This window comes from Canis lupus, chromosome X (assembly GCF_011100685.1).
Source record: "Canis lupus familiaris isolate Mischka breed German Shepherd chromosome X, alternate assembly UU_Cfam_GSD_1.0, whole genome shotgun sequence".
NCBI classification, from domain to species: Eukaryota; Metazoa; Chordata; class Mammalia; order Carnivora; family Canidae; genus Canis; species Canis lupus.
In genome coordinates, this window is record NC_049260.1 from 85811449 (window position 1) to 85835951 (window position 24503).

At 36.3% G+C, this 24503-nt stretch overlaps 1 long non-coding RNA gene and 1 pseudogene across 1 annotated transcript in view; one reads left to right on the top strand and one right to left on the bottom strand.

Moving 5' to 3' along the window:
* LOC119868227 overlaps positions 1 to 24503 on the top strand; it is a 230878-nt gene that overhangs the window by 25034 nt on the left and 181341 nt on the right. The gene's annotated exons all lie outside the window — the stretch shown is intronic.
* LOC119868654 lies at positions 5872 to 6022 on the bottom strand (annotated as a pseudogene).

Below are 24503 nucleotides of genomic sequence, written 5' to 3' on the forward strand. Positions count from 1 at the left end.
TCTTTTCATCCTGCATACAGAAAATTTGATATACGCTAAAAATTTTATCTCTACATTCCAATCCCTCTGTAAAACCTATTGACTAATGCCCAGGAGCTACTAAATGCTTGCAGCTGATAAACTCCTCTCTGTTAAGTCAGAATAGTCTTACTGCCACCAACTGATTGTTATAAGAGACAAGATGGGGTTATATTTGTTTCCAAACCTGTTTAAACCAATTGAACTTGTTATTGTAATTCCATAATTTAATTTTAATATTATGACAATCAATGGAACATGACTACAAAAGTAAAATTGTTATTTCTGTGAAAACCAAGTTGAATGAACAATATTAGGAATAAAATAAGGGACTTATAGCAGATATTAATAAGAATATTGTAAAGCACTTCATGCTAATACTGTTAAAAATTAGATGAAATGGACTTCTAGAAAAATAAAAACTATTGAAGGTGACTCAATAGTTAAACATATAATTACCAAACAACCCAGATATTCCAACCCTTAGTTATATACCCAAGATAATTAAACACTGATATTTAAACAAATATTGTACCTGGATGTTCATAGCAGCACTATTTACAATAGCCAAAAGATAGAAACAATCCAAATACTGAATAATGAATAAGTAGGTGAGCAAATTATGGTACATCCACACAATTGAATATTATTCACTCATAAAAATTAATACTGTACATTTTGAAACATGGATGAAGCTTGAAGACATGCTAAGTGAAAGATCCCAGACACCAAAGACAACATATTATATGATTCTATTAATGTGAAATGTCCAGGATAAATAAATCCATTAATACTGAAAACAGGTTAGTTGGGTTGACAGAAATATTTAAGAACTAGGTAAATATGGTGATAATATAATATTGTGAATGTACTGAATATCACTGAATTGTTCACTTCAAGATGATTACTCTTACGTGAATTTTACCTCAATTAAAAAGTAAAAAGAATGTCCCAAAATAATTTTCCAAGAATAATGAGTAGCCCACTATCAAAATTACTATGCATAAAATGTATCAAGGCACCATGAATGAGCACCAGCAGAAACAACAACAACAAAAAAATCAGTAGTATCCCCAAAGGGCTTCAGATGTTGGATTTATGAGACACAAATTATTCCTTTAAATTGTTTATAAAATATGTCTTCTATGTTTTAAAAAACAAGAGATAAAATTAAAATATTTCTAGAGAACAAGAAAGTATAAAAATAAACCAGCAGATTTGAATTGTAATGAAATAGAGTTTCTAGAAATAAAAAGAACTACTGTAACTAAACTTTAAAATTCAGTGGATGAAAACTGACTGCAGAAGACATAGAAAATCTAAATTCTTTTACATCAATTTTTAAAATTGAATTTAAAATTAAAAACCTCTGCACAATGGAAACACCAATCCCAGATGGCTTGACTGGTAAATTCTACCAAATATTTAAGAAAAATATCAACTGTACACAAAATCATTTAGAAAATAAAGGAAGGGAAAACATTTCACGGCACATTTTATGAGGCCAGAATTTCCCCCATATGAAGATCAAAAAAATAAAAGACAAGGAAACTATAGGCCAATATCCTTCATGAACAAAAATCCCTAACAAAATATTAGCAAATAGAATCTAGCAATATACAAAAAGGATACTAACTCATGGTTTAATTTTATCCCTGTACTGAAAGGTTGATTTCCTATTTGAATATCAAGCAATATAGTTCACAACATTAATAGACCTTAGGAGGGAAATCATAGATTCCTCTCAAATAGACAGTGCAAAAGCATTTGACAAAATTCAATACTCAGAGAGTTCTGCTCGGAACCAAGATAGAATAATAGGAACTTGATTTGCCCTTCTGCCTAAAACAGCTAAAAAAAACCCTGGACAAATCATGTAAAACAATAATTTTCAAGACATTGGGTATTGTTGAAGAAAGGGTGATAGTACCTGAGAAACAGGAAAAAAATAAGGTGAGCCTTAGATTACTGTCTAAAGAGTGTATTCAGCCCATGGCACAGAGGAGGAAATCCAGGCAGAGCCCACTAAAATCTGTAATTAGAGGAGTCAAAGCTGAGAGTCTGGGGAGGCAAAAAGTACTTAGAGTTCACAAGGCAGAGTATGGTATCCTTTTTTTTTTTAATTGAGAAGCTGACTCTCAAAGATGAGTATAATTAACAGATGAAAACAGAAAAACCATTATGATCACCATAATAGACACAGATAAAGCATTTGACAAAAACTCACAATTCATTTTTGATAAAAATTCATAGCAAACCAGGAATAGAAAGAAATCTTAAAAAAAAAAAAAGAAAGAAATCTTAACTTGATAAAGTGTGCCAGCCAGAAAACTACAGCTAACATTATGAGTAAAGGTGAAGACTATGTTTGTGTTCCGATATCATGAAACAATGGAAGGAAGTCATCTTTTACCACTTGTATTCAACAGTAGGCAGGCAATTCTGTCCATTGGTATAAGGCAAGAAAGAGAAATCTGAATAGGAAAGGAAGAACTAAAACTAAAACTGTCATGATTTTAAGACTTTATGATCTTCTATATAGAAAATCTGATGGAATCTACCAAAAATCTACTAAAACTAAGTGAATTTAGCAGAGATTCAGGATAGAAGATCAACATACAAAAATGAGATGATTTGGTATATTTTGGTGTTGAGTTGTATAGAAGTTCTTTATTTTTTTTAATATTAACCTCTTATCAGATATATTGTTTGCAAATACTTTCTCCTATTCAGTAGGCTGCCTTTTAAGTTTGTTGATGGTTTCCTTCTCTGTACAAAAACTTTTTATTTTGACATAGTCTCAATTATTTTTGTTTCCCTTTTGTTTCTTTTGCCTGAAGAAACATATCTAGAAAAATGTTGCTAAGGCTAATGTCTAAGAGATTATGGCCTATGTTTTCTTTAAGAGGTTTTGTGGTTTTGGGTCTCACATTTAAACCTATAATCCATTTTGAGTTTATTTATTTTTTTTTTTTTGAAAGATAGTTTGTACCTTTATTTTTTTTTTTAATTTATTTTTTTATTGGTGTTCAATTTACTAACATACAGAATAACACCCAGTGCCCGTCACCCATTCACTCCCACCCCCCGCCATTTTGAGTTTATTTTTGTGTATAGTGTAAGAAAGTAGTTCATTTTTATTCTTTTGCATGCAGCTGTCCAGTTTTCCCAGCACTGTTTATTGAAGAGACTGTCTTCTCCATTGTATATTCTTGCCTCTTTTGTCATAGATTAATTGACAGTATAAGTATGAGTTTGTTTCTGGCTCTCAGTCCTGTTGCATTTATCTATGTGTCTATTTTTGTGCCATTTCCACATTGTTTTAATTACTATGGTTGTGTAGTATATCTTTAAAACTGGGATTATGAAACCTCCAGCTTTGTTCTGCTTTCTCAAGAGTGCATTGGGGTCTTTTGTAATTCTACACAAATTTTAGAATTATTTGCTCTAGTTCTGTGAAAGATACTATTGGCTTTTTGATGGGGATTGTACTGGATCTGTTGATTAGTTTAGGTGATATGAACATTTTAACAGTATTAATTATTTCAATCCATGAGCATGATATATATTTCCATTTTTATGTCATCTTCAATTTCTTTCATCAATGTTCTACAGTTTTCAGAGTACAGGTCTGTCTTTCACTTCCTTGGTTAAGTTTATTCCTAGGTATTCTATTCTTTTTGGTGAAATTGTAAATGAGATTATTTTCTTAATTTCTCTTTCTGCAACTTCATTATTAGAGTATAAAAAACAGAGCAGATTTCTGTATATTAATTTTTTATTCTGCACTTTACTGAATTTATGTATTAGTTCTAGTAGTTTATTGCTAGAGCCTATAGAATTTTCAGTGTATAGTATCATGTCATTTACAACAGTGACAATTTTACTTCTTTCTTACCAATTTGAGGGCCTTTTATTTCTTTTTCTTTTCTTATTGCTGTGGCTAGTACTTCTAGTACGGTGTTGAATAAAAGTGGTGAGAGTGACCATCTTTGACTTGTTCCTGATCGTAGAAGAAGTTTTCAACTTTTCACCAATGAGTATGTTACTAGCTGTGTGTTTGCCATATATGCCCCTCATTATGTTGAGGTATGTTTCATCTAAACCCACTTTGTTGAGAGTTTTTATCATGAATAAATGTTACATTTTGTCAATTGGTTTGTATACATCTATTGAGATAATCATTGTTTTATCCTTTTGTTAATGTGATATATCACATTGATTCGTGGATACTGAAATATCCTCATATCCTTGGAATAAATCCCACTTGATTAGACTGCAATAGACATTTTTTTTTATTGGAAAACACACAGATGGCCAACAGACTCATGAAAATATGTTCATCACTAATCATCAGGAAAATGCAAATCAAAACCACAATGATATATTATTACCTTACACCTTTTAGAAAGGCTAGAATCAAAAAGACAAGAAATAACAAGTGTTGGTGTGGAGAAAAAGTAATCCTCATGCACTGTTGGTGGGAATGTAAATTGGTTGCAACAACTGTGAGAACAATATAGAATATAGAATCCCTGAAAAAGTTAAAAGTAGAAATACCATGTGATCCAATAATTCCACTACTGAGTTTTTATCCAAAGAAAATAAAAACACTAATTTGAAAAGATGTACACCTCCATATGTTTATTGCAGCATTATTTACAGTAGCCAAGTTATGGAAACAACCTAAACATCCATGGATAGATAAATGGATGATATCTGAATATTAATCAGCCTAAAAAAAGATGAGATCTTGGATTTGCAAACAACGTGGATGGCCCTAGAGAGTATTATGCTAAGTGAAATAAGTCTGACAGAGAATGACAAAAACCTTATGATTGCACTTATATGTAGAATCTAAGAAATAAAACAATCAGAAACAGATACATAAATACAGAAAACTAACTGACAGTTGCCAGAGGAGAGGATGGCGGTGGATAGGCAAAAGGGGTGAAGGAGAGTGGGAAGTGCAGGCTTCCAATTATGAAATGAATTAGTCATAAGAATGAAAGTTATAGCATAGGAATATAGTCAATGATATTGTAATAGTGTTGCATGGTGACAGATGGTAGCTACACTTGTGGTAAACATAGCATATAGAATTGTTAAATCATTATGTTGTACACCTGAAACTATTGTAACATTGCATGTCAACTATACATCAATGAAACATTTGTTGTATTTTTATATATTAGCAAAAATTAAAAATTTCCATGGAAAAAATGCTATTAACAGTAGCTTCAGCATATGTTAAATACTTATGGATTAATCTGAGAAAAGATGTGTAAGACTGAGAAAAATCAGAGGAGACCTTAGTAAGTAGTGAGATATATTGTTTCCATGAATCAGAAGGAAGACTTGATATTATTAAAATGTTAATTATTCACAATTTATCTACAGATTAACTCAATCTCAATTAAAATGTTGGTATGCTTTTTTTAAAAAATTGACTAAAAAAGATGGTTCTCAAATTTACATGGAAATATAAAGAACCTAAATTAGCCAAAACAAATTCAAAAAAGAACAAATTTGGAGGACTTGACTAGCTGATTTTCAAGTCTTAATATAATGCTACGGTAATCATGACTATGATATTGGCATAAAGATAAACAATTAGATTGATTTTTGCCAGCATCCATGAAACTGTGGCAGGCCAACTTGTCAGCTTGCAAGTAGGATAAAATCTCAGACCCTTCACAGTTCTTGACACAAGAGCCTTCAAAGTTATTTGTGATAATATATTTCTTAAATTGGGTTGTGAGTACGTGGATCTTCATTTAATGTTTATTCTCTATATTTTACATACACATTATAAGTTATTTTTATATGATACATTTAATAATAAAAACAAAAGAATACTAAACTTATTTGGAAAAATTCAGTAAATCCATGTCACTAAAAATGGTGCTGTCAAGCCAAATGGGATTATGACCTCTATAAATAATTGAGAATAATATCACACAACATAGTACACTTGATCTTAGCCAAGAGGCTGAGAAGCGATGAGATCACACAACGTAGGATTCCTTACTCAGTATGCTTTACAAGTTTTGACTCCATGCAGAAAGAACCAAAACTAGAAATCATTGATGACACTTATGGGTGAATTTTATACAAGAAAAATTACAATATATTGGGAAAGGAATGTACATTTATGTTTTAAGTTAAAACATAAGTTAAAAAAATATATATCCTTCCTTTTTGTTTTCTGCTTTAAAGGAGTTTTTTAAAAAATTAGTCAACCCTCTCCTTGTCTCTGTGGCATTGGTATGTGGGCTTGCATCATATTTTAATTAATTAATGTAGCAAACGGGTTTTTAGGTAAATGTTGCTTGGATAATTGGCTTTTCATTTAAGTAAAAGCTCAAGAGCTTAGGGAGAACTTCAAATCTCCATGGCACCCAGGGGCTTATTTTCAGCTCTGAGTACAACAGGAAACCTGACATTGATTTTGGCTGAGATAGAGCCATTCAAGGAGACATGGTAAGTCTAGAAGTAATTGCATATTTATAGATGAGATTTCAGGTGAAGATGCAGGACTTCAATAATGAGACCTGATATCCTTGAAATTTGGATTTTATTTTCCCTTGACTATTCGTGTCTTGAGTCTTTCAAGTTGCTTCATGTTTCCCTCTTTCCTGACAGGTGAATATCAGGGAAGGCAGATATATGGTGAGAGAAGGAGAGAGATTAAAGAGAGGAAGGTAGAAAGATACTGGAAAAGAAAGAGGGGAAGCAAGGAAGATAGAAGAAAGGGGCCAATCAGGAAAATAAATAGATTTAGCAGAACAGAGAGAAATAAGTAGAAGGAATTAAAAAAAAAAAACAGGAGTAGAAAGACTGTGTCTATGGTGATAATAGTAAATTCTAATAAAAAAAATTCTACTATTTATTATGCCTTTTCTATTTACCAGGCTCTTTACCTAATCTCACTTAATGTGTATAACATTAAGAAGTAGTTCCTATAATTCCCATTTTATAAATTAGAAAACAGAGGCCCAAAGAAGTTAAGTAATTGTCCCAAAATGGTGGAGTCTGGATTTGAATCCAGATCTGTTTGTCTCTAAAGCTAATACTTTCCCCACTGTATCAGACTACCTCTGCATGACACTGAAACAATAGGTTGAAAGGCAAAAGTTTATACTAAATAGGTTACCTGGCATCATATAAACAGAACACACAGAAATAATCTAGCTTTTGTTTCTCTTAATTTTCTCCCCTCATGCTACCCATAAAGGAGATTAAACTGACAGGCAGGGAGAAATATAAAATCCCAGCTTCAGTTTTTACTATTGCTGGGGCTTATAGGTCAAGCAACTTACTTCCCTCTGATCTCACAAAGGGCTTAATACACAGTTCACTCATAAAAACTCAGTCCAAACTAGCATTTTCTAATCTTTTAGGGGGTATGAACTCCTTTAAGATTCTAAAGAAAACTAAATATATGCACATTTACATGCAAAATTTTGTGCAACAATTCAGGAGTTTCATAGGCCATCTCAAAGTTCTGAGATTTACATCTGAGATAGAGGTCTTAGTGTTTGGAACTGCAAAAAATGACCCTGAAATCTGAGATAGAGGATGAGCACCAAACCTAGCACCTTGGCTCTGACAGAACTTGGATGAGTCATTTTCAGATGCAAGGTTGGATGTCGTTATCTTCTCTTCAGTTTTCATGGATAGCCCTATGAAAAGCTTGATGTCTGAAGCTTAAGTTTAAATTCCTACCTAGACTCCTACCTGATAAGCACTAAGAAAGTTCCATTAGAGCATTGTATTATTTGTGCACTTCAGTGCCCACTTGTGGTCAAGCGAAAGTATTTTACCTTGAGTATTGGATGTTAGAGATGGCTATCATGTCCTGGAGGAGTACAGCTCACTTTGAATTTCAGAATAGGGTCTTCTCTTTAGACATTACTTACTTTCATATCACTTTTATTTTTCAAAACTCATATATTCCACTAAAATTTTGATGGGACCTTGTTGTGGTTCATAGTGAAATAATAGCATATAAGAAAGAATGCTGGACAGAGTCAAGACCTGCCACTAACTTGCTGTTATTGTTACTGAAGGTAGAGCACATTCCCTTTGTGTCCTCTGTATTTTCATTTGTAACATGAAGGGATTGTATTATTATCAGTACTTTTCAAACCTCTTTACATTTTTTTTAGTAGTGAAAACTTGTAACCAGTGGAAATCTTATATAAACAAACTGAAGTAGCGCTGTTGTGATTAAAAAGTGATCATAGTGATGGGAAAGAGTCAGAGTCAGATTCCCTTCCCCATTCTCATTCTTTCTCCATACCACCAACAAATCTATAAGCCAATTCCATATAGTTTGAAAATAGTTGATCTACAGAGCAACAGCATGTAATGGTCAAGAACATTGGAGTCAAGCATATACAGGTTCTGTTCCTAGCTTCATCACTTAATAGTTCTATGCTTTTCAGCAAACCACTTAATCCCTCTATGCCCCAATTTCCATATCTTACAAGTGAGGATGATAAATAGCTCTTATTCCATAAGGTGGTTGTGAAGACTTAGTGACTTAATGTATGTAAAGTGATTACCCAGTGCCTGGTATATGGTAAGTGCTCAATGAATGTTTGCTGTTATTAGTATTGATTTATATTATTTTAAACAAAGATTTGGCTCATGAAAAATTAGGTCATCTAGGTTTCCCATTGTGCTTTCTTGCTCAATAACTTCTTCCTTCTTATGCTATGCTATAGTTAGAGTAACTAGCATAGTAAGCAGGACCTCTCAATCTCTTTAACATTTTAACTACACTACAATAAGTACAATAAATGGATGTAGTAAATAGTCACATAGCACACTTTTTGAGATATACTTGTGATTTTCCATTTTTATCTTTTTAGTCATGGGGTGCTTTGTTTTTTTAAAATACAATATTACTCAGGGCACCTGGGTGGCTCAGTTGGTTAACCATCTGACTCTTGATCAGGTCAGGTCATGATCTCAGGGTTGTGAAATGGAGCCCCACATCAGGCTCCATGCTGAGTGTGGAGCCTACTTAAGATTCTCTCTCTTGGTGTCCCTCTATCCATCCTCCCCTCTCAAAAATAAAGAAAAATGGGGAAAAAAGATTACTATGGAATTCAGTACGTAAAGCAGACAAGAGTAGAGCTACTCTAATTGAGTCAGAATGGAAAAGGAAGAATTACCTCCTATATCTTTTCCACCCCTGCAACACCAACCCCCTCATACATTCTGGAGAACACAGAAATATTCCATTGCTCTATGGAGAAATGTTTGAAAACCACTGGACCACTAAGATCCTTCTATATCTTAGGTTCTATGAAACTAATTCATTAAGACAATTTAAGGTTTTCCATACTCCCATTATTTTAAGGAAAATACAGACCTAGAAAAGGATACTTTACCCTAGAGATCATTCTTAGACCCATTGGATGAGAAACTTAGCCTACGTGTCCTACTACTGTGATCCATTTGAGTCTATCTGCTCAGAACTCCCATAGTATGTTAAAAAACCAAAACAGCTTTATGGAGGTATAACTGGCATAAATAAACTGTATATATTTAAAGTGCATAATTTAATCTTTTCACATATGTCTACATCCATGAAACCATTATTACTATAAAGTTAGTGAACATACCCATTGTCTCCCAAAGTTTCAACAGGACCTTTTGGAATCTCCTCTCAGCCCCAGAAAACTCTTTTGGTCACAGTATAATAGTTTATGTTTCTCAGATTTTTATATAAATGGAATCACAGTATATCCTTTTATTTGTCTAGCTTCTCTAACTCAATCATATTATTTTGAGATATATCTAAATGTTGCATATCAACAATTTGTTCCTTTGTATTTATGAGCAGTATTCCATTGTATGGATATACCACAGTTTGTTTAATCCATTCACATACGGATAGACAGTTGAGTCATTTCCAGTGTTTAGACCATTCACATTTAATATAATTATTAATATGGCTAGGTTTAATCCCCTCCTCTTGCTATTTAATTTTCATTTGTCATATGTGTTCTTTGTTCCCTTTCCTGTGTTTTTTTTTTGTTTTTTTTCTTTATTTTGGCTCAATTGAAAATTTTTTTATAACATTTAATCTCATTTATAAGTTAATCTCTTATTAACTTTAAGTCTTTGTTTTGTAATTTTATTAGTATTTGGGAAGGGAGTTATAATATACGTCTTAAATCACAATCTGTTTTCAAGTGTTATTATACAACTTACCATATAGTATAGGAGTCATACAACAGTATGCTTCCATTTCTCTCCTTTAAGCCTTAGTGCTACAGTTGTCATGCATTTGGCTTTTATTCATCCAACAGTTGGGTCTGCTGGTGATGAATTTTGTCAGTTTTGGTGTGTCTGAAAACATCTTTAATTCCCTTTCATTTTTATATTTTTTTATTGTAGTAAAATACACATAACATAAAATTTACCATTTTAACCATTTTAAATTATTCAGTTCAGTGGCATTGAGTACATTCACATTGTTGTACAATCATCACTACCATCCATATCCAGAACTTTTGCATCTTTCTCAACCAGAACCCTATACCCATCAAACACTAACTCTCCACTCCCCTGCTATTAGCCCCTGCCAACCACTTTTCTTTCTGTCTCTATGAATTTGACTACTTTAGGTACCTTATATAAATGAAATCACACAATATTTGTCTTTTGGTGAGTGGTTTATTTTACTTAGTATAAAGTCCTCAGTGTTCAGCCATGTTGTAGTATGTGTCAGAATTATCTTCCTTTTTAAGACTGAATAATATTCTACTTCATGTGTATATCACATTTTGTTTATCATCTGTTGATGAACATTTGTGTTCCCATCTTTTAACTATGGTAAATAATGTTGCTTTGAATATGGGTGTACAAATACTTGTTAAAGTTCTTGCTTTCACTTCTTTTGGGTATATACTCAAAAGTATGTGGGTATGTCTCCTTTATTTTTATTTATTTATTTTTGTCCCTTTTATTTTTAGAAGATACTTTATCTTGACAGCTTTTTTTCTTTTGGTATTTTGAAGATAATACTGCACTGTCTTCCTACTTACATTGTTTCCAATGAAAATAATCTGTTATTCCTTTCTTTGTTTCTCTACATTAGGTGTCTTTTTTCCTCTACTTTTAAGATTTTCTCTTTATCACTGGCTTCCCTGAAGTTTGATTATGATGTAAATTCGTGTGGTGGTCTTCTTCTTTCCTCCTCCTCCTCTTCTTCTTCTTCTTCTTCTTCTTCTTCTTCTTCTTCTTCTTCTTCTTCTTCTTCTTCTTCTTCTTCTTCTTCTCCTCCTCCTCCTCCTCCTCCTCCTCCTCCTCCTCCTCCTTCTCCTTCTCCTTCTTTGGTTCGAGTTTTCTTGATCTTCTTGGATATGTGTTTTTATATTTTCATCAAATGTGGAAATTTATTGTCCATCATCTTCAAATATTTTTTCTTTCCTACTCTTCTTTCTCCCCTTTACTCTTTGTGTTTTGTTTCATATACTATCTTTGTGGATTTAGGTGTATTGACATTTTAAAATTCAATATCTAGTCTGTTATTAATTATATCTAGTAGCATTTTCCATCTCACACATTGTAGTTTTCATCTCTACAACTTTTATTTAGGTTCTTCTTATATCTTCCATATCTTTATTTAACTTTTTAATACAGTAGAATACAGTAGAATAAATTTTAAGTGTCCTTTTCTGCTTATAGTAATGTATACTCCAGTAGTGGGCCAGTCTTGGTGGGTTATTTTCACATTATGGGTCATTTTTTCCTGCCACTTTGCATGCACGGTAACCTTTTATTTGATGCCAGATATTGTGAGTCTTACTTTGTTGGGGTTGTATATATATTTTTTGTATTCCTATAAATATTCTTGCGTTTTGTTCTGGGACATAGTGATACCACTTGGAAAGAGAATGATAAGTTTAGTTCTTACTTTTAGGTTTATTAGGCAGAACTAGATTTATGTTCAGCCTGGAACTAGTTACTTCCTATTATTGAAGATAAACCCTTCTATCTGTCAAAGATCAAGACCTGAACAATCGCCTGGATTGGCCATACCCAAAGCAGCATCCTAAGGAGACTAAACAATGGCTTTGGTCTATGACAATGAATGAGTTGTCCTTGTTCTATTAAGTTCAACGAGACCTTGAGGTGAGAGAGTAAAAAGCTAGGTGGAGTTTGAAAGTCCTGTGATATGATTGTGTTTCTGTATGTGTATGTATGTAATTGGTACATGCACAGAATATATTGTTTTAAGCTGAATAGCAGACTACTTCATCTTCCATTTATGGCTTATGTTAGCATACATCAGGCATAGGCTGGAAATAGAGGGGAATGTTTCAGATGCCATTACCATCATTGAATATTTATGGATTATGACTAGAGATGTATGGTGTTAGGCTGGTGTAGTATAAGTCAGTCAGAAAGGTGACCTCTTCATTACTTTACATGCCAAGATAGGTATTCTAAGATACCCTAAAATTACTCTGAGATGAACTCAGGAAATTTATTCATAGAGTTTAAATAAGTAGGTCCCAAACAAGAATTAAATTGACAATAGAAAATAAGCTGCAGTGAGCTTCCACATGTCCACTTTATTTTTGGCATTATTGTTGTTAGTTTCTAATTCTGGCATGTGGATTCAGCACTCAAGAGGCCATTAAATCCTGTCAGTTATTTTGTTCCCAGTTAGCATATAGCCACCAGAATGATGTCAGTAAGTATCTTTATTTGCAAGGTCATATGACTAAATTTATAAGGAACATACACATTTCATCTACCATCTAGACCACTGACATTAAGATTCAATCAGAATTCTTTTTGATCAACCCATTGATAAAATTAAGTTCATATAGAGTACATTTCTTTTTTTTTTTTTTTTAGAGTACATTTCTTAAAGTTTGGTAAGAAGACCACCTACAACAGAATCACCTAAAAAGCTTACTGAAACTGTAAATTTATAGGTCTCATTCCAGACCTACTAAATCAGAATCTCTGGGGATGCCTGGGTGGCTCAGTCCGTTGAATGTCCAACTCTTGATTTTGGCTCAGGTCATGATCTCAGGCTCCAGGGATCAGCCCCGTGTAGGGCTCCCCACTCAACAGGGAGTCTGCTTGTCTCCCTCTCTCTCTGCCTGCTCTCTCTCTCTCAAATAAAATAAATCTTTAAAAAATAAAATCAGAATATCTGGGTATGGGGCCCAGGAATCTATATTTTTAACAAGTTACCCACAGGTTTCTGTAGCACACTAATTTTTTAAAAGCACTGCTATAGGACTAATATTTTTTAAAAGGAAAAAGTCTTCTAAGTATGAACCAGTACCTTTGTTAATTGTTAAATATTTCCAGATATCTTCTAAACTTGGATTTAATCTTATATTTACATTTTTGTTCAGTGCTCATTCGTAACTCACTAACATCTCTTCAAGTGAGAATTGCACAAAAACCGAGACCCAGCTTCAGTTCAGTTTGTAGTCAACGTACCTCTAGTTGCTCCTTGCATCTCTATTTACATCTATTACAGTTGGGGGGGGATATATTCACTTTAATTTGTTACTGCTGGTTAAAGCAGTGGTTCTTGCACTTAGGTGTGCATTATCACCTGGAGGGCTTGTTAAACCACAGATCACTGGGCCCTGTCCCCAGAGTTTCTGATTCAGTAGATCTGTGATGAGACCCCATGATTTGCATTTCTAACATATTCCTGAGTGATACTGTTGCTGCAGGTCTGGGGACCAACTTTGAGAACCAGAGTTAAAGAAACAGGCTGCCTTCTGAAGGTTTGGATTAGCTAAAAACTGGTTCTCAAATGGGACTACACCTTGGAATCACGTGAGAATCTTAAACAGTATACTAGTGCCTGGGACTTGCTCCAGATTAATTAAATCAGAATCACTGGGAGTGAATCCTGGGCGTGAGTGGCTTTTAATATTTAAACGTGATTCTAGCATGAATTCAGTGTTGCAACCTACTGTGCTATAAACTTCAGGCCAAATTCCCTTCTATTCCCTTCTTCTTTTTTCCCATGTAGCTGAACAATGACTGAAGATGTTGAAAAACCCTTGCACTTTTTACTTCATCCATTGGACAGCTTCCCTAATTGTATATTGTGCATTGTTGCTTTGGGACAATCTTGCTTTTTAATTCCAACTTTGACCTGTTTTCAAGGATCTTGATGCTGACTTGGAGTGACCCTGCACAGTGTGATCTTTTCCTCCTTCCCTGTGTCTATAGTTTTACAAGTCCATTTCTTTCTGAAGCAATAAGCTATTCATCATCAGAGCTATTATCCAGAAGGGTTCTGTGCAGGAGCTCTTCTCCTATACAATGTTTGCAACAGGTGATGTTTTTAATCTCTTTATTTATAGCATCCTCCATAATTGGAATGTGCCAAACAAGTGACAATAGTTGGAAGATCTTAATTATTGAACATTCATCGTGTGCATAGTTAGGAATAGTACTTTTTTTTTTTAAACTTTTTTTTTTTATTAATATTTTTTATTTATTTATGGTAGTCACAGAGAGAGAGAGAGAGAGAGAGAGAGAGAGAGGCAGAGACATAGGCAGAGGGAGAAGCAGGCTCCATGCACCAGGAGCCTGACGTGGGATTCGATCCCGGGTCTCCAGGATCGCGCCCTGGGCCAAAGGCAGGCGCTAAACCGCTGCGCCACCCAGGGATCCCAGGAATAGTACTTTTGATCATGATGGATCCTTTCTCATTAAAATCCTTTGTAGACTAGAGAAATCAGTTTTGCCACAAAAAGAATACTCTCTGAGAGCTATATTGATGCTTAATTCACCTGTCAGGATTAAGATGAGGTGGAAAGCAGTTTCTTCCCAAACTCCCTATGGTCTTACTTAGAATGTGGACTACATTTGGGAATGGGGCTTCACAGAGACAGGGAACATTGTGACCCAGTAAAATCAAGTCTCTATTGAGGTTTCTATTTTCATTCATGTGCTCAAAAAAATATTTGCTAAAGGTCTACTGTACCAGGCACTGTTCTAACTGTTTGGGATAGAGCAATGGGGAAGATAAAGTTCCTTCCTCAAGGCAATGCCATTCCATTGGCCAGTGCGTGTGGGTGTGGGTGTCTGTGTAAGACGTCTAAAAATGTAAGCAAGTAAAAAAATATATATATATACAGGTATAAAAAATTTCAAATGTGGTAAGTACTAGGAAGGAAAGAAGCAGGAGAGAAAGAGTGCATTGGGAGTGAGAGCAGGGCTATGCTGCTTTGCCTAAGGATGTCCAATGAGAAGTCAGTGCAGAAGCACATTATCTGGATAAGGATTTTATTTTTTTAATTAATTTATTTTTGTATATATATTTTTAATTTATTTTTTTATTGGAGTTCAATTTGCCAAAATATAGCATAACGCCCAGTGCTCATCCCACCAAGTGCCCCCCTCAGTGCCATCACTCAGTCACCCCAACCCCCCGCACACCTCCCCTACCACTACCCCTTATTCATTTCCCAGAGTTAGGTGTCTCTCATGTTTTGTCACCCTCACGGATATTTTCACTCATTTTCTCTCCTTTCCCTTTCACTAATTTTTATATTCCCCAAATGAATGAGACCATATAATGTTTGTCCTTCTCCGATTGACTTATTTCACTCAGCATAACACCCTCCAGGTCCATCCACATCGAAGCAAAAGGTGGGTATTTGTCGTTTCTAATGGCTGAGTAATATTCCATTGTATACATATACCACATCTTCTTTATCCATTCATCTTTCAATGGACACCGAGGCTCCTTCCACAGGTTGGCTATAGGGGACATTGCTGCTATAAACATTGGGGTGCAGATGTCCTGGAATTTCACTGCATCTGTATCTTTGGGGTAAATCCCAGCAGTGCAATTGCTGGGTCGTAGGGAAGATCTATTTTTAACTCTTTGAGGAACCTCCACACAGTTTTCCAGAGTGGCTGCACCAGTTCACATTCCCACCAACAGTGCAAGAGTGTTCCCCTTTCTCCACATCCTCTCCAACATTTGTTGTTTCCCTCCTTGTTAATTTTCCCCATTCTCACTGGTGTGAGGTGGTATCTCATTGTGGTTTTGATTTGTATTTCCCTGATGGCAAGTGATGCGGAGCATTTTCTCATGTTCTTGTTGGCTATGTCTATGTCTTCCTCTGTGACATTTTTGTTCAGGTCTTTTGCCCATTTCATGATTGGATTGTTTGTTTCTTTGCTGTTAAGTTTAATAAGTTCTTTATAGATCTTGGATGCTAGCCCTTTATCTGATAGATCATTTGCAAATATCTTTTCCCATTCTGTAGGTTGTCTTTTAGTTTTGTGGACTATTTCTTTTGCTGTGCAAAAGCTTCTTATCTTGATGAGGTCCCAATAATTCAGTTTTGCTTTTGTTTTTTTTGCCTTCGTGGATATATCTTGCAAGAAGTTGCTGTGGCCAAGTTCAAAAAGGGTGTTGCCTGTGTTCTCCTCTAGGATTTTGATGGAATCTTGTCTCACATTTAGATCTTTCATCCATTTTGATTTTATCTTTGTGTATGGTGTAAGAGAATGGTCTAGTTTCATTCTTCTACATGTGGATCTCCAATTTCCCCAGCACCATTTATTGAAGAGACTGTCTTTTTTCCAGTGGATAGTCTTTCCTGCTTTTTCGAATATTAGTTGACCATAAAGTTGAGGGTCCACTTCTGGATTCTCCATTCTGTTCCATTGATCTATGTGTCTGTTTTTGTGCCAATACCACACTGTCTTGATGACCACAGCTTTGTAGTACAACCTGAAATCTGGCATTGTGATGCCCCCAGCTATGGTTTTCTTTTTTAAAATTCCCCTGGCTATTCAGGGTCTTTTCTGATTCCACAGAAATCTAAGATGATTTGTTTCAACTCTCTGAAGAAAGTCCATGGTATTTTGATAGGGATTGCATTAAACGTGTAAATTGCCCTGGGTAACATTGACATTTTCACAATATTAATTCTTCCAATCCATGAGCGTGGAATATTTTTCCATCTCTTTGTGTCTTCCTCAATTTCTTTCGGAGGTTTTCTGTAGTTTTTAGGGTATATATCCTTTACCTCTTTGGTTAGGTTTATTCCTAGGTATCTTATGCTTTTGGGTTGTTAAAGTCTCCCAGTATTAGTGTAGAATTATCTACATATGTCTTTACTTTGGTTATTAATTGATTGATATACTTGGCAGCTCCCACATTAGGGGCATAAATATTCATAATTGTTAGGTCCTTTGTTGGATAGATCCTTGAAGTATGATACAGTGTCCCTCTTCATCTCTTACTACAGTCTTTGAGATAAACTTTAATTTATCTGATAGGATTGCTATCCCTGCTTTTTTTGAGGACCATTGGAGTGGTAAATGGTTCTTTACCTTTCATTTTCAGGCTGTAGGTGTCCTTAGGTCTGAAATGAGTCTCTTGTAGACAGCAAATAGATGGGTCTTGCTTTTTTGGGGGGAGGAGGTCTCGCTTTTTTATCCAGTCTGAAACCCTGCATCTTTTGATGGTATCACTAAGCCCATTCAGGTTCTGTTACTATTGAAAGATAGATTTAGTGCCATCATAATACCTATTCAGTCCCTGTTTTTGTTGGTTATTTCCATCGGCGTCCTCTTTCTTTTACAGAGTCCCCCTTAATATTTCTTGCAGAGCTGGTTTGGTGGTGTCATATTCTTTCAGTTTCTGCCTATCTTGGAAGCTCTTTATCTCTCCTTCTATTCTGAATGAGAGCCTTGCTGGATAATGTATTCTTGGCTGCATGTTCTTCTCATTTAGTACCGTGTATATATCATGCCAGCCCTTTCTGGCCTGCCAAGTCTCTGTGGAGAGGTCTGCTGTTAAAATAATATTTCTCCCCATATAAGTTAGGGACCTCTTGTCTCTTGCTGCTTTAAGGATTTTTCTCTTTAACTTTGGAATTTGCAAGTTTCACTATTAAATGTTGAGGTGTTGAACGGTTTTTATGGATTTTAAGGGGGGGAAACCTCTCTATCTCCTGGATCTGAGTGCCTGTTTCCCTCCCCAAATTAGGGAAGTTCTCAGCTATGATTTGTTCAAATAAAGTTTCTGGCCCTCTATCCCTTCAGCGTCCTCTGGAACCCCAATTAAATGTAGATTTTTCCTTTTGAGGCTGTCATTTATTTCCCTTAACCTTTCCTCATGGTCTTTCAATTGTTTTTCTCTTTTTTTCCTCAGCTTCCTTCTTTGGTATCAACTTGTGTTCTTTTTTATTCTTTAAGATTTTAATTATTTATGAAAGACACAAAGAGAGAGAGGCAGAGATACAGACAAGGGAGAAGCAGGCTCCATGCAGAGAGCCTGATGTGGGATTCGATCCTGGGACTCCAGGATCATGCCCTGAGCCAAAGGCAGATGCTCAACCACTGAGCCACCCAGGCATCCCATCAACTTGTCTTCTATGTCACTCACTCTGTCTTCTACCTCCTTAACCCTCGTTATTAGGGCCTGCAGTTTGGATTGCATCTCATTTAATTGTTTTTTAATTTCGGCTTGATTAGATCTTAATTCTGCAGTCATGAAGTCTCTTGAATCCTTTATGCTTTTTTTCCAGAGCCACCAGTAGCTTTATAATTGTGCTGCTAAATTGGCTGACATTGAATTGTAATCCAAATTCTGTAACTGTGGCAGAGAGTAATGTTTCTGATTTTTTCTTTTGTGGTAAGTTCTTTCTAGTCATTTTGCTCAGTGCAGAGTGGCTAAAAACAATTTGTACTTGTTAAAAGCACAAACTCCTCTCTGTAGCATTCCAGCTGTTTTCTCTTTAAATCTCAGGTCGAATTCATAAGCACATAAGTTTTCAGGATGATTTGAAAGTTATCTATGTAAGTTGGTGGGGACATGAGTTGGGGACCCTACTCCTCTGCCATCTTGCCCCCCCTCCCTGATAATGATTTTAAAATGATTACTCTGGCTGCTACAGAGTATGGTCTATAAGATGGCAAGAGTGAGTACATAGTGATTAGATTGGAGGTGACTTAGCCTAAGATTTTAGCAATGCAGGAATGAGAAATGGGTAAATAAGTGAATATCATGAATATCATGAATTTTACAGGCATAGCCAACAGGACTTGCTGATGGACTGGCTATGGAATGGGAGGAAAAGAGAAAAGGTGTCTGGATTTTTGGTTTGAACAACTGGGATGATGTTGGGGGTATTTACTAAAATGGGGAACAGCGGGAGGAAGAGCAAATTTAGGAGAAAAGAATTCTATTTTGGTCATGCTTACTTTGAGATGTCTATATTGAAATAGAGATTCTTGTTTGGTATCATGACTCTGGAATTCAGAGAGAGATGTCTGAGCTGGAGATAAACATTTTTGATTCTCCAACATATAGAGGGAATTTAAAGCCATGGGCCTGAATAAGATGCCCTAGGGAATGAGTGTAGAAGAGAGGAGAGACCTGAAGCCTGAGCCCTGAGGCTAATGGTCAGGGAAATGAGGAGGATATAGAGGAGATTAAGAAGGAACAACCAATGAGGTAGGAGGACAAACTCAGTGAGTGCCTTTCCCAGAAACCCAAATGTAAGAAGTAAATCCGGAAGAAGGGGTGATCAACTGTGTCAACTCATGCTGACCAATGCTGCTGAGAGGCATGTCCTGAGCCAATGTAATATACAGAATAGAATGCTGGTTTGCAAAGCAGGAAACTTGAGTTTTAAATAAGTAACTGGAACTAATTTCATCATCATCATCATCATCATCATCATCATCCTGGTAGTAATCAATTTTTCCCCATATCTCTTATGTTTCAGGCACTGGCCTAAGTGTTTGAATGCATTAGCTCAATGAATCCTCCAAAACACAATAAGAGGAATATGCTATTATAATTTCCATTTCACAGATGGGGGAACTGAAGCTCATAGAAGTAAAATCATACGCTCAATGTCACAGCATTGTCTGGGGCAAATTTCCTTTGAGCCTCAGTTTCCCATACCTGTAAAATTAGTGAGTGGATTGGTTTATTTTTCTCTTCAAATTTTTATTTAAATTCCAGTTATTTTACTAAACTTTTTTCAGCAATTAGACCTTCATCTAAAACAAAAGCAGGGGCAGTCTGGGTGGCTCAGTTGTTTAGGGCTGCCTTTGGCCCAGGGTGTGATCCTGGAGACCCGGGATCGAGTCCCACGACAGGCTCCCTGCATGGAGCCTGCTTCTCCCTCTGCCTGTGTCTCTCCCCCTCTCTCTCTGTCACTCATGAATAAGTAAATATAATTTTTAAGAAAAAAAGCAGAAGCAGAAACTCAATATAAAAAAATCACAGAATTGCGCTATTATAAACTTTCATATAAGGTCGGTAGTCCCATATTCTGGGCTTCTACCCATTCCCCCACTCTCTGCCCTGTGTTTCCCAAACCACTCAACTGAATGGATTCTGTGTCCTTTGGCCTTTGAAAGCTAATTTAGGTTTTCATCTGCCCTCCTTGTGATCAAGGGCTAGTATTACAGTGTTATTGGTCAGTGTTAAGAAATTCTTCTCTGGCTCTGGGCCACATACCAGAGCCATCAGTATGTGTGGGGTGAAGTCAGGACTACTTGCACTTCAGTGAACTGGCCATAATGTAAGCTCCTCACTGTCCTCATTTAAAGTAAACATCTAGATGAATATGGCCCAACATCATAACTTGAAAAATATTGGGTGTTCAATAAATGGCTAATTTAAAAAGAATTATTTGAGTGGTTCTTTGACATTTCTTTTGGAAAATTTTCTCTACATCCTCTAGAAAAAGTCAAACTTTTTCCTCTGTATGTACTCCCTGGATCTTCTTTCTTTTTTTCTTTTTTATTTTTTTAAAGATTTTACTTATTTATTCATGAAAGACACAGAAAGAGAGAGGCAGAGACACAAGCAGAGAGTGAAGCAGGCTCCATGCAGGGAGCCTGATGTGAGACTCCATCCTGGGACTGCGAGATCATGCCTTGGGCCAAAGGCAGGCACTCAATCGCTGAGCCACCCAGGCATCCCTGGATCCTTTTTCTACCCCCACTATAGTCTTTGCCACACTAGGAAGTCATTTATCATCGGATTATGTCTGTCTCCTCTAGTAGATGGAATCACATTCACCCTGGCCCCTAGCACAGGGCCTGACCATGCTCATCCAACATACATTGAATGAATAACAGACTTTCCTTTTGGGGAGAGAGAGTGGCTATAAGAAGGGGAGGAAAAAAAAAAGAAGGGGAGGAATATCGTTTGCCAAACCTCAAGAAAGCCTAGTGCCTTCCACTCATTTGGTGTTCATTGGAACATTTTGTTTCTGGGAATTTTCTCTGTACCATCATATAGGCTTGGAATTCCTTAGTGCATATTAGCATATCATAAACAAGGAGTACATGTGTTTCACTTCTCCCAACTGCTATGTGACAGAGTGCAAAATTTTGGTTTTGGTCTTCCCGCTCCAGCTCTGCTAATGGAAATGAAATATAGTGAGGGACATACAGGCAAATACAGTCAACAGCCTGCAAGATTGACATTTATTGTGATGTGCTACAGGGCCGGGCCAGGGCAGCAAATAATTTGTGCAAAGGCCTTCCATAGCTAAGAATGGAAAATACTCACTGCAGTTCCTATGTAATGCCAAGTCTGAAGATTTTGACCTATTGTTCAGCATGAAAATCTTGATAAGAGTATACATCCTCCCTTCAACTACAGTAGTATGGTAAAGCAGAAAGAACAGAGTCTCGGTGTGCTACTGACCTGGGTTTGAAACCCAGGTCTGTATATTTCTAGTCATGTTATTTTCAGCAAGTCACCCAATTTCTCTTAGTTTTTATTCTATAAGGATAATGAAGTGCCTGTGTGATTCGGTCAGTTACATGTTTAGCTCTTGGCTTCGGTTCAGGTCATGACCTTAGGGTCATGAGACTGAGCCCCTCATAGGGCTCCACACTCACTTCAGAGTCTGCTTGAGATTCCCTCCCTCTCCCTTTGCTCCTCCTCCCACTTTCTCTCATACATAAATAAATAAACAAAATCTTAAAAAAGTAAAAATAATTATGTGTACTTTGATAAGTTTGTGTGAGCAGTTCAGATGGTTATATAAAGGGTCTGGCACACAATAAATTCCCATGTTAGGATAGATTAGAAAATCAAAGTAGTTTTACCTGTGCCGGAAGTAGTCCTTGCATCTTACCCAATTAATGTGTCTTATCTGTTAAGCATCCCAGGTAAGGAGTGGGTGATGATGGCATCTCTGAGGACAGATAGGGAAGGCATTCTCCCTGCCCTTATGTATCTCAGTATATCGTTCATTTATCTGCAAATGAAGGCATATGTATTTTCATTGTTTAAGACATTCAGTCATTCTTTTTTCCTGAAAAGAAAACAGCGTCAGTGGTTTATCCCAGAGAATTAATCCTGTACACTTGTTCACTCAATTATTAATTCATTTAGCAGATATTTAATAAGTGCCTGCTATGAATGAGGCCCTTTTAGAGGTACTAGGGATACAAGACAGACAAAAATCCTCACTTTAGAGCTTACAATATTTTTTGAGGGAGACAGACAATATAAAGGTAAGTAAAATATGTCACTGTATGTTAGACAGTGATACTAAGTACCAGGGAGAAAAATAAAGCAGGAAAAGGTGATAGTATTGAAAGTATCCTGAATGAGAGTTTCAGTTTGAGATGGAGAGACCAGGGAAGGGATCACTTAGAAGATGACATTTAATTAAAGGGCTGAAGAAATGCAAATAATATGGAGAAGAGCATTCTATTCAGAGGGCACAGGACAAGTTCAAAGATCCTCAAGCAGGGGGAATGGCTAATACATATATAGAGTAGCAAAGGAGCCAGTGTGGCAAGAGTTGAGTGAACAAGAACAGCAGTAAAAAAATGAAGCCAGAGAGGAACCCCTGGGTGGCTCAGTCAGTTGATTGTCCAACTTTTTGGTTTCAGCTCAGATCATGATCTCAGGGTTGTAAGATTGAACCCCATGTTGGGCTCCACCCTCAGTGGAGGAATCTGCTTGGGATTCTCTCTCTCCCTCCCCCTCTTCCTTTCCCTCTGCTCATGCTCATGCATACTCTCTCTCTATCTCAAATAAAGAAAGAAAGAAAGTTAAAAGTGAGACCAGAGAGGTAACTGGGGAATGTGAGGGTAGATGGTGAGAACTTTGTAGGTAATAGTAAGTACTTTGCCTTTTACTCAGTATGAGATAGGGAGGTATGGAAAAATTAGAAGGATCTCTCTGGTTACTGTGTGAAGATTAGACTTTGGTGGGGGCAAAAAGGAAGGGCAGAACATCACTCTGAGAGGTTATTGCCAATTTTACCCACAATCATCATCCAAGAAGGTGGTAGAAAGTAAAAGGTTGTCTTGAGAGGCTGCTAGCCTGTCAGTCAGTCTGAAATAATCACCAGTTGAGGATGTAGCTGGGGATCATAAAGGATGGTAGCAATGTATCAAAGCACCAACTGATTTAACAATTTTGCTGCTATCTGTGTTTTCCTGGTAGTAGGTGTGTGTGGGGGGAAGCTTCTCACCAACCTCAAGACGTTGTCTCAGCTCAGCTGTCATGGTCACTGTGACAACAGCCTCATCCTGGGTCTCATTCTGACTTTGGAAAAAGGCCCAAACGTATGGTGAAATGCTAAACTGCAAATGCCTCTTCCCTTCTGTGTCTCTTTAGCATCAGTTTTTTCCCCCTCAGATTTAATCTCAGGCTTTTGCCATTCACTCATTACCAAGTTCTTTAGCAAAAACAACTGGGTGTTTGAGAGATCTAGGAGGTTTATGACATGCCATTTCTTCTTTGGATGAGGTTACAAGCTCTCCAAGGTGCAAGCATTTAGCATTGTTAGTTTTCTTAAATTACATTTACTTTGAATATCTAGAAATACTAGCGTGGGGCTATTTTTGTTTTGTGTCATACAAGAAGTGGTCTAGGTACTAATGGCAGGATTGGACATCCTGCCTGTTGCAAATTGTACCCAGAGGCAGGGAACATATTTGGCAAATTCAGTAAATAGGTAAATTGGCTCCAAGAAGGATGAAAGAGTGCTATGTTCTCAGCTATCAGGTGGCCATAATGAGGGCAAAGCTAAGGTTATGTCTGTGCAGGCAGAATAATATGATTGTGGCAGAGCTAATCTGTTGATTTCCACTGCCTTAATGATCCACTGCGTGCCTTCCAGGGCAGTCCTGAGTACAAAAATGGCCGACACGAACCAAGCTGTTTCACAAACACGCTACCGGTGATACTAGGCTCATCATCTACCTCCTGTATTTCTAATACAACATTGCTAATATACGTAGCCCTTTTTAGATTATTTTCACACGTATCTTATTTCATCATTATGGGATGAGCAGGACAGGGATTATTATGTCTATTTTCAGATGAGGAAAGTGAGATCCAGAAGAAGGGAAAGGTATTGCTCATAAACGAAGAGTAGACCCATACCTTGAATCTAGTCTTCATTGCACTTTCCTAAACATGAATCATGGTGCCTATCACAGAATTATTAAAT